Source organism: Macrobrachium rosenbergii, chromosome 22 (genome assembly GCF_040412425.1).
Source record: "Macrobrachium rosenbergii isolate ZJJX-2024 chromosome 22, ASM4041242v1, whole genome shotgun sequence".
Taxonomy (NCBI): Eukaryota; Metazoa; Arthropoda; class Malacostraca; order Decapoda; family Palaemonidae; genus Macrobrachium; species Macrobrachium rosenbergii.
This window is the reverse complement of record NC_089762.1, coordinates 22,877,147-22,887,146: the sequence shown is the minus strand read 5'-3', so window position 1 is coordinate 22,887,146 and position 10,000 is coordinate 22,877,147. Positions and strand designations below refer to the sequence as shown.

General features: G+C 34.9%; 1 protein-coding gene across 2 annotated transcripts in view; it reads right to left on the bottom strand.

Annotated features, from left to right (window-relative positions):
- The window catches only part of LOC136850641 (uncharacterized), a 29,811-nt gene that overhangs the window by 19,113 nt on the left and 698 nt on the right, over positions 1 to 10,000 (bottom strand). For both annotated transcript variants that reach the window (XM_067124392.1, XM_067124393.1), the window contains exon 2: positions 9,989 to 10,000. This exon is cut by the window's right edge and continues 134 nt beyond it. The gene's annotated coding sequence lies outside the window, so the exon portion shown is untranslated. The remainder of the gene's footprint in view (positions 1 to 9,988) is intronic.

Sequence of the window (10,000 nt, the reverse complement as noted above, 5' to 3'; positions counted from 1 at the left end):
CATATGCCGTAAAAATTAATGTGTCATGTAATTCAGTACTGATGAAAATTTGTCTCAAAGCAGCGCGGTTCTTAAATGACCTTCTGTTACCAGTGCTTTGGATAGTGCCCCTGACTTTCACGATAATGCCATTTGCCGCCTTAGGATGTGCGGTCGTCTTTACGATTAGCCACCGGAATGTTTCATTAGAATACTTCGCGAACAGCTTTCGGTTATGGAAAGAGCCAGTCGGGTGGAATTGCTGTAGTTCGTTGATCGATTAACATTTGACATGACTAATATTTTTTGTAAATAGATTTTGTTTCCTGTTCATACATGAAAAAGCACAGAGCGCATGGCTCTCCCGAATGCTTTTGGAGTCGCAAAATTTGCTGGCCATTGTATGGATGTAAACACTGATCTGTAATAAATTATCAGTAAATTCACTACAGATACTAGATCACAAACATACATTGAATGTGGATCAAATCAACCTTTAAAAAATGCTACCTAACACGGAAGAGACTTTTACATGTTACGGGGAATAGGTGCATTGCAACTCATCGTTCAACATATAAAAAGATATTAAAAAAGACTTACTTTACGCAGTAATAGAAAATGACCATCACATTTGAAGGTACATTCCCGTGCAGTCAGTATGACAGAGAAAATAAAGAATATGACTTCACACACCAAAAACCCAATTAGCAACTTTCGCCTTTGTTCGTTGATGGCGACGCTCAAGGCGTGTTAGTATCATCCATCGCGTCTGGAGTGTGTGACGATCTCGCGGAAATACTCGCGTTCCTGAAACGATAATTAAAGTGGGCTGATGTTATACCTGCAGCAAAATTGCCTTGGGGGACTTCACATCTTTTAATTTTGGTTCTTTGGCATTCGGAAATTTGTCTTTCTCTCTTACTGTCTTCCTGCCTCTCTCTGCCTCAGGTGCACAGTATATACTTGTGTATATACATATGTACATACATAATATACATATATAAATATATGTGTATAACTGAATCAAGGAAATATGTAACGTGATGAATATATAAATAAAGACAAAATCTTTCTATTTCCTTGTGGATTTTGTATAATATATATATATATATATATATATATATATATATATATATATATATATATATATATATATATATATATATATATATATATATATATATATATATATATATATGTATGTATGTATATGTATGCATGTATATATATGTGTGTATATGTATACGTATATATATATATATATATATATATATATATATATATATATATATATATATAGAGAGAGAGAGAGAGAGAGAGAGAGAGAGAGAGAGAGAGAGAGAGAGAGAGAGAGAGAGATCCCAGTTCACAGAAATGCAATAAAGATAAACTCTTGTGTCTTAAAACTGCCACTTTAAATTCTCGTAATCATTGTTCCCTGTCCTCATCGTTTTCATGTCCATCATTTCACTTCCCGGCAGTTTTCCTATTTAATAATTGTATTTGACGCATAGTTATCTTATTTAATAAATGACTTCAGTAGTCTTTGCAGGTGCCTTAAATGCAACGGATCTATGCACACAGTAAAAGAAAACCGGTAACTGCATGAGTCAAGAAGAACGCTTTCCTTTGTAACAGCGCCATAAATCAGTGTCAGTAACCTTTGCGTTGCTTTCCAGAAGCAGCACACTTCATCTAAATTAATACATTGCTTGATTGCGCGAATGAGGGGGACGGTAGGTAATACATCTTGCTTCATCACCTAAATGTTATATATATAGATGAACGTTAGGGAAGTTCTCGTATTTCTTTGTGGGAAAATCACTCTAGGCGATTGGTACATTGGAAGCATTACAATGAATTATCTTTCTGGATTTTCTATATATATATATATATATATATATATATATATATATTTTTTTTTTTTTTTTACAGAGAAAAAGGCATTTTGCAGTTAGGTTTGCAGCGCGAATTGTTCGATGGCGCGGAGGTGCTTTGAAATCATTAAAAAAACTCATACTGACAGTATAATTCTCGCAGTGTATTGCTAATCATAACGTATAACTATCACACACACAATACATACATACATATGTATATATACATATATATATTATATAATATATATACATATACATACATACATACATACATATATATATATATATATATATATATATATATATATATATATATATATATATATATATATATATATATATATATATATATATATATATATATATATATATATATATATATATATATATATTACATGCATATGTCAGTATAGCTGATTCTTTCACTAATCTCAGATAAGGGTTCCTTTCAAGCAGTCGATATAACACGATCAGCATTATTTTAGACCAAAATAAGGAAGATAACCTTATCTAATTTAAACTTTGTACCCAGTCGAATTCATTGCTTGAATTAATAAGGTTGATTTATAATTTTATTAAAGACAGAGGGTGATTGACAAACTTACAGTCATATAGAATCAGAATGTCATATCACCCTCACAAAAACACAAACATGTCAATTTTGTGTTGGTTTGATTTACAAGAATTATGCAAGATGAACTTGTAGTAAATATTATGTATGAGTCCCATCTCTCATAGCAACGTTGCAGTTAATGTATGTGTAGCAACTTCTTGCTCTCTCGCTGTTAAGGTGTGTTGATCCGCTCTGCGACTGTGATGTCATAAGCAGTGGGTCTAATGATGGAGATTTACACTTCGATTGTAATATAGGGGACGCTGGCTCTCTCGTAAATAAATATACGTGCTGGTAAAGAGAAAAAAAAAATATCTCCCTTGCATCCCGCCCCTCCCCTCTATTCTCGAACTTTCAAACTTGTACACTGTAAAATTGCTGTAAAAACTGATGCAAGTATTTAAGGGGTTGATCTGAACAGCCCTTTCCCCAGGCCATGTTTAACAAATGTCTGAATACATAAGTTTTTAAACACCATTTTCTTAGGGACTATTTTCTTCAGCTCGAATGTTAAATCTGATTTGTTTCCTAAATGTTTGACTAGTTATTGTGATATTTTTATAAGTTCTGTATGTATATATTTTTTTTCGGACCCATTTTACATTTTTGTAGCAATATCATTCAGCTATTTACACACTTGGAATGGATGCATATGTAAATAATAATAATAATAATAATAATAATAATAATAATAATAATAATAATAATAATAAACTTGCTTTTGCAAGATACGGAGAAAGCAAGCCAGTATTACTGGCAACATTTCGGACTTGAATAATTGCGTAGGCAGTGCAGTGACAGAAATGAAGAGCTACGTAAAGAAATGGAAAAGGTGGGGGCCAAATATCATCTTTATGAACTTGCCTTTTAAAAAATCGACACCTTTAAAGTTAAAACATTAACTGAGGCGGCTCCCTGGAGCACATTTCTTCACCTTGTTTGGCATCTTGCTGCCACAGCTCCAGTCAGCCAAAAAATTGGCAGTAAAGCAGAAATCGTGCAAGTTGGGGTCAGTGACACTGGCTTAACGAAGTCGTTAAAAAGTCATTCTCGTAAATATTCCTATTTGGTGTCCCCGTTGGGGGCTAGTGCCGTTAGTGTACCTCGTGAGGTGCACTGTAGGCACCTAGCTGCAAGCCCTTTCATTCCTATTACTGTACCTCCATTCATATTCTCTTTCTTCCATCTTGCTATCCTTAACCCTCTCCTAACAATTGTTTCATAGTGCTTCAACTGCTTTGAGGTTTTCCTCCTGTTTCACCTTTCAAACCTTTTTACTGTCAGTTTCCTTTTTTAGCGCTGAATGACCTCATAGGTCCCAGTGGTTGGTCTTTGGCCAAAAGTCATTAATCTATTCAATATTCTATTCCCATCTGGTGCAAAGGTTGGCGTAATATTCTAAAACATGCACTACCCTTATTCAGTATTACGATGACAGAGTTCAGCATAGTTGATCCACCAGTATCCTTCCCAGTATCCTGCTTAAATAACTATTATTTGCATGGCACAAGACAAACTGACTCAATTCAGTGTTTCATATCAAAAGTATACAGTAAGTACAATACTAGACGCGGTTGCTTTGTGTAATCACAGGTATATGCGTGAGGTGTTTGAAAACAAAGCGTGACTTCACGCAGCCAACTTTTTTTTTTGCTACTTTGTCTTCAAAGTAGTATGGGTCCTATCTTAGTTTGAGTAATTCTCCCCCTACACCCCGACTCTCTCTCTCTCTCTCTCTCTCTCTCTCTCTCTCTCCAAAATAGTTTAAGTAATCTTGCAAAATCTGGTAAAACTAAAGAATCTTAAATCACAAACTAATTATACTTAAGAACTGCAAAGTACATGTGGCATGAGGTCATTCTGGCTCATTTTCAAATTCAAAAAGGACAGATAAATTCAATGAATGCAAGTATATCACCAGATATATATATATATATATATATATATATATATATATATATATATATATATATATATATATATATACATGTGTGTGTGTTTACATATTTTAGAGTGTGCATCTCCAAAGCTTTCTATGAGAAGGAAATCTCATTGCTTTTAGTGACTCATTGCGTGCTCTTCAGGCCTTGCCGAATTTTAATCCGAAACACCCACTAATTATAGGCACTTTTGAATTGTTATGTCTCCCAGGACACGAGTCAACGAGTTAATTATCGCTGGCAGACCACACATGTGGGTGTGTCTGGGAAATGAAAGGGCTGAAGACGTATCGAAGAGTGTCACATTAAATAGCCTTCTTGGGGAAAGTGCTTTCCCGAGCAGATGTTTTCTGTAATAAAGAGGAAAGTCAGGTGGTTTTGCAGTGTTCGTGAGAGATGCGAGTTTTTGCTTGGTAGCAGTCAGGAAAGGCCAGATATTACCATAACACCTCTTTCATAGAGGTCGTGTTGCATGCCAAGTGGGTAAGGCTTGACTTGCCGATTCGAGAACAGGACAAAATCATCATACGAAGTGGAATTTCCGTTGTCCCTTTGGCTGTGAATTGTTTCCTTGCTGAGTACCCCGGTTGAGGAAGCGTAAGGTTTCTTTCTGTTTGCAGTAAGAAGGTCTCAGAGAGTATGGTCTTTAATTATCAAGTAAAATGTTTAATTTAGAGATATAATGATTTTTCCAGGCTATTGCGCGCAGAACTATTTTTTCTAAGTTCTTACACACAACTGACTATGAAAAGGAGTCACGGTCATGTTATATGACAATTTTCCATAACCTCGCTTTTACAGGTTTACTTTAACATATTTCTCTCGTGCAACAAGTTTGGTGATAAATTAACGGACTGATTTCCTTTTCCGATTTCATTTTATAAAAGCTTTCAATTAAAGCAAGCAAAAGGAGAAGCATAAAACGAAGCACCCAAGTCAAATTATTATTATCCTGTTTTAGGTGCCGTGTCAGTTATAAATGAGCAAGAATAATTTCATTAACGACTACATACGTGCTTATATAATAACATTTTTAGAAATACAGCGACATTGACCTCAACGAAAACATCTCGCAGATCTAGAAATTCCCAGAAACGAAAAAAAAAGTGCCACGGAAAGCTAGATCTAGGAATGATAATTGACCCCCATACGAGGCATTAACGTAATCCGAAATTATCTCGATTTGATTTTCCCCCTCCCCTCTTTCACCGCTTGTTAAAAGAAATGCGCAGCTACGTGTAGCTGTTACATGAGAATTCGTTCGCGTAATGTACGATAATGTCTGTGACATAATAAGTGTGGATGATGCAGTATTGACCTTCGGAAAAGAAAGGCAGCGTCATCGTCAGAGGTTTTGGAGTATGCAAAAGATACGATCGGGATTTTGATCTCTTATCCAATAAGGCGTCGTATGTCGATTTTTATCGTTTGATATCCTCAGTTCCACGGAGTTTGCATCATAGCGAATTTCATAAGACAAATAATGACCCTCGAGTCGTCCTAAAGAGTGCGGACCTTCAGGAAGAGCAGATAACAACTACAGAACTCTATTTATTTATTTTCATACCGCAAAGACAAAGTCAAAAAACAAACATAGGCCATACCGAATGACGACTTTCTGCCTGCACGTACATACATAAACGCCTGGGGCAAGCCCATGTCAACACGTTCCGTTGTGTGATCTTAGACCCAAGACGTAAGACATTCCCCGCCAAAATTATACAGAAATAAGACCGACACGACACAGCGTTGGGGGCCGAGGGTGATAATATAACGACGTGAGTGAATTGCGATTATTGGGGTGTGAGGGTCCTCCCCGAAAACACCTACGTCTGGGTCCGGCGTTACCTCACCGTCAGCGGCGTCCCCTGAGGCTCGGTCTTGCCTGGGGCTCCGTCTCTTGCAGTATCGTGTACAGAAAATTTCTTCGATGCAATATCATTCTTTTTAAGGGCGGTGATTGAGTGGTTGCGAGATTGACAGACGTGGATGTGCCGGTTTTAAGGTTTATAAATGGAACGAGAAATGTGAGCAATGTATTGATAGGCAAAAAATATGAGAGGTGCCTGTCACCTCTAGGAGAGGCTGAAATAAAAGTTGATATTACCCATACCGCTCTTTTTTTTTTTTTAATATAAGCAGAATTTAATCATTTTTGGAAAGCTTCCCTATTTTATGCCACTAGTGTTTTATATACATATAGTGTATATATATATATATATATATATATATATATATATATATATATATATATATATATATATATAAATACTATATATATATATAATATATATATATATATATATATATATATATATATATATCTATATATACTGATTTATATAAATTTATATATATACATATATATATATATATATATATATATATATATATATGTGTGTTTATATAAATTTATATGTATATATATAGATGTACATATGTGTGTGTGTATATATATTATGTATATATATTTATATATATATATATATATATATATATATATATAGACTGCATATATTGATCTATATATTTATACACACACACACACATATATTGATATATATATTTATACACATATATATATATATATATATATATATATATATATATATATATATATATATATATATATATATATATATATATTGATGTATATATACAGTATTTATATGTATACATATATATACATGTATATATAAAGTAGGACATTAGTCATCTGAAATTCTACCCAAACAACCTTTGGAAATGCAGCCCAAACAAAACTCGCATGGTTATCTGTCATACTGCAATCCGGCAAGTCATTATTGGTTAATTGAATGTTCTGGTGTTGAGACATCCCATCTTCAGCTGCACTTATTTCTGTTTTTAATGTATATTTTTCTCACTTTCTCCTCCATTTGGCGTCTGTGACAACAGTAACACGGCTTATATCCGGAGGCAGATTTCGTGACGAGTAACTCGGTGAAAATCACTTCAAAGATGTCCACGCGATGAATGAACAAAAATTGGAATTGATAAAGTAATGAGTCAAAAGACGAACCAGTCGTCTAGGAATTATTGGCAACGAGAGGAAATTAGGCATAATTTTGAAGGTCAGACCCCCGAAGGAATTCTTAGGATAATAAAATGTGTGAAATTTCGCTCTACATTATAATGTAAATAAAACATTGCGCTCCATCGATTAACAAAATAGTAATGGAAATCTTCCACGGTAACATGAGAGACTAGACCTGTTTAACCCCCCTTTTTTTTTTTACCTCATCTGATATATCTATCTTTTTCTACGTCTCCTTCTTTCCTTTTCGCTAGACGATGGCTCGATTTTACGCTTCTTAAAGGAAGCTGTAGAATTGGTTTGAATAATTCTTTTCCTTTTAACATAGTGCATTTCGAAATAACCCCTCTCTTAAAAATCGTTACGTTTTTCAATAAATCATTTAGAGTACAAAATACAGTTGTTTGCTCTTAAATAAAACAGCAGACTGAACTTGTATATTATGAAGATCCAGCAGCCAATTTCAAGAACTGTGTTTAGTCACTGTTACAAAAACAAGAGCAGTTTTCTAGAAAGGAAAGTTTAAAATTTGAAAGTTGAAGAATGTACTGAATTGTTCGCTCGTGGCACAAATGATGAACTTGCTTTTGGGTGAGCTTTTACTTTTCGAGTGATGTTAGCATGACTGCCACTGCTAATAATAATAACGATGATAATATGCATTTTGATTTATCGTAATCATCCTTTAAATTATTATCAGTTGCTGTAAAGGAAATTACTTCTGACATGTTAAGAATGGGGACGGAAACATAATCAATCAAAAACAGGAAAAGAAAGTATTTTTTTTTTTTTTCCAACAAATTGAAATCGTACATTCTGGCTAATTGCGCGCGCGCGCGCGTGTGTGTGTTTATGTTTATGCTTAATACGGATCCTGCCAAAATGATCAACTATTATATGCCTATTATCATCATTTATTTCGGTGACTGAATGAGGTTGCTTGTGTACAAACACTCGCATCCAAGCAATATGAAGTTTACATAATCAATCAAAAACAGGAAAAGAAAGTTTTTTTTTTTCCAACAAATTGAAATCGCACATTCTGGCTAATTGCGCGTGTGTGTGTGTGTGTGTGTTTATGTTTATGCTTAATACGGATCCTGCCAAAATGATCAACTATATATATATGCCTATTATCATCATTTATTTCGGTGACTGAATGAGGTTGCTTGTATACAAACACTCGCATCCAAGTAATATGAAGTTTACGCAAGTTATGAAATACAGTAGCTTTCGTTTGCTTGTACAGCAGACCTCCTTAGCTAAAACATCTCAGCGAAAGAGATCCAGCGGTCAAATGGTCGAAAGTTGCCCTAGGTAGATATGATATATATTTCATAATCCAGAAGTGGACTTTTACCATGATAAAAAATTCAGACAAGTTCTTGTGACTTCTGGCGTACTGAGTCCTCCCCACCCCCGTCCCCTCTTCGGGAAATAAAGTGAAGAAAAAGAAAGTGAAACTGGCAATGATCCCACGATGACAACGTTCCTGCAAGAAACCCAATAAACAGGAGAAAATGGCGCAAGCATTCCCGTCGGTAATCAATCGCTGCTTGAGGGAGTGAAAGATTTTCCCAAAGACTGTCATAGTACTGGAGTTCTTCGGTAGAAAGGTCACTTTTCAAGTCGATATCAGTTTTCAGTTGTTCCCTCTCGTAGTTCTCCTCTATTCGCTTTCGCTTTCTTTTCCTTTCTCACACACAGGAATGTTGTTATGTGGTAGATTGAGATGAAAGTTAACCGCCTGATAGTTTTCTCCCACGTGATTGATGCAAATTTAATGTTAATAAAAATATAGGCCTAACCGATTAAATGAAAAACAACAGAATTCTGAAGTATTTCGAGATCACATGCAGTTGTTGGTAGCTCTACCATGGGTAAAAACAATTCATTTTAAATATAAACTATAGAGTGACGAACTATTAACATTTCTGCGGATATCATTCATATTTTAACGGTCTTAGACCGCCAACTCAGTTAATCCTTCGATCGAAGAGTAAGCTCATCAGTTAACACAAGTCCTCAAATTTGCTAACCATTTTATAATTTATTCTGTGAGATATGCCGTCAATCAATCAGCGACCAGTAAAGAGCCACAAAACCTATAATTTCATCTGTGAGTGTAGTCCCTAACCAGCAATCATTGACGCGGCCTCTGCGCAGCAAAAGGATGAACTGGTTGAACTAGGCATTTATGAAACCTAGTCTTGGGTACTCCATTTGTATTATTTCCAGACTTGGAATGCGGATTGCATGACACGGAAGATTCTGATAGAAAGTATAGTTTCAGGAAGATGCGAATAAAAAATTTGCATTTATAGAAAGTTGTAGCTGCTAGATGCGAGGAAACCTAATGAAAGCAAAAATATAGAACTTGATCCACGAAAAATGTACACAATGCAGACTGATTAAAAAAAAAAAGGAGGATTTCATAAGAATAACAAAATACATGATCGAGAAAACTCACGAACTCTGATTGCGATTTTGTTTGTCAGCTTCCGAACGTTACTAAGCTCACCTGAATTCACTT